Raw genomic sequence first — 2165 nt, 5'->3', positions numbered from 1 at the left:
GGCAGATTATAATGTATTTTATATAATATGCGTTAAATTAATTATGATTTAATGAGAGGTTTATAATAAAAGTACAAGGTCCACAAGGTTGGCAAATCAACGGGTTGATTATAATAAATTACAGTAATAAAATTTGAAAAAAATCCTATATTTCAAATTTTTGTACATTTACTAGAGCACTATTGTAAACAAATTATATTAGGTAATTTGAAAAAAGTAACTCATTGAAGGTTTGTAACAATGAATATTAACTGGATAACTGCTTATTTATTATTGTCAAAGTTGTAACTGAATACGAAGAATATTTTTGTCATTTTGTGTGATATAAATTCAAAAACTTCCAGAAGAAGAAGTTTATGTTTTCATCAAACGATCCGATTTGCTAATTCTAAATTGAATGAAACCTATTTTGGAAAAAGTATGTGTGTGTATGTGTATTTGAACAGATTTTTTGCTGTAAAGCGACGTTTTCTCAAAAACGGCTGGACCGATTTTAAAATTTTGCTGGGATTAAAAGAAGAATAAAAAAAAAATGATATGAATATGAAAGAATTGAAGAAAAATAAGAAGAAAAATTGAGAATAATATATATCTTTCATAGAGTATAAGATAAATATATATATATATATATATATATATATATATATATAGATTGAATATGATATAAAAATTAATATAGAATGTAAATGAAAATGTAGGTGGTTAAATTCTAAGAGTAAGCGAGGCCAAATAAAAAATAAAAAAATAAAAAAATGTGCTTTTGTGATGTGGTGAGTCAAACATTTTAACAATTCATTAAAATTCTGTGTCTGTGCAATTTAATTAATATAACTACAGCTAATTTAAATGTGTTTGAAAAAATTCTATTCGAATTCGCAATGTTTAGATTTGATTGAATAACGATAACTTTATTTTTGAAATAAACAGTTGAAAATTTTATCTAAATTTCAATTTCAATTGATTAAGTCAATTCTTACACATTTCGGGAAGTTCATGCAACTTGCCTTTAGTTTTAATTCAGATCTTAATCCAATATTGCCTATAAGCTCTTTTCCTAGATTCCTGAACAATTTTCAGGATATCAATTTTTTGTTTATCTGCAATCAAATGTTTTCAATATCGTATCGCAATTCATATGATAGTAAAAAAAATTTAGAAGTCCTACTTTGAAATTGTTCGAATTGCAAATAATAAGTCGCTGCAATTTGTCATAATACAAAATTAAATCTAAGAAAAACTTGGAATCTATAATGAATATTCAAAGTCCAGGATTTACGTTAATGATGAATATTTTTAGGACCTGACTTTGGTATATCGGTTTAACAGAATGAAAAACTCACTGATTTTTAGCTGTAATTTCGAAGGAATAATGTAAAAAATACCACTTCTGGGAACGAAATAACAAGGACTCTGAAACCATGAATCCTTATTTAAATTTAAAGTGCAGAATTACTAAAAGCAGAGTTCTGACAAGCTATCGGTTTAGTTACCATGATAAAAAGGTTGAAAAATTTCAGAAATAAGTATTTCGCATATTCAAGTGCAAATCGTATTTTTTCTGATATAGCAAGAAAATTTTATATTATCAGAGATAGGATTCTCTCACACGTAAGAAATTAGCAATGAACGTCTCATACAACATGTGAATTTGAATTTAAAGTTTAAAGAATTTATAATAAAATACAATAATAGAGTAAGATACAAAATCTTATTAAATTCAAGTCATAAAATATACTCTGATATTACTTTTATTCGGATGACTAGCTGGCTTTAGTAATTTAATATCCACATTTAAGCATGAAATAATTTCAATAATAATAAAAATGCTCTTCTATTGAAAAGTTTTTAAGCAAAAGTTTGCAATCCACTTTATATAAAAATTAAACCCGTCGGCATCATACATTTCCAGTACTTTTTACAAATCTCTCTAAATTTATTATTGTTGGCAAAGTTACAAGACCTTGACGCAGTCTTTATATGGTTAACGGAAGGATTGTGAGAGATATGGACTGTGTGCCAGCTATAATGTTTATGTGTGACATTATAATAGTTCTGATATATGTAGTAACGCTGGAATACATTTTTCGCCGTTTCGTATCACGTCCACCATTTACATGGTAGATTATATTTTTGCGAATTATATCACAAGTTTTAAACCATCTAAT

Source organism: Ctenocephalides felis, unplaced genomic scaffold (genome assembly GCF_003426905.1).
Source record: "Ctenocephalides felis isolate EL2017-DRISC unplaced genomic scaffold, ASM342690v1 CF-g0.4_SCAFFOLD_03571, whole genome shotgun sequence".
NCBI classification, from domain to species: Eukaryota; Metazoa; Arthropoda; class Insecta; order Siphonaptera; family Pulicidae; genus Ctenocephalides; species Ctenocephalides felis.
The sequence above is the reverse complement of the archived record's forward strand: the minus strand, read 5'-3'. Positions refer to the sequence as shown.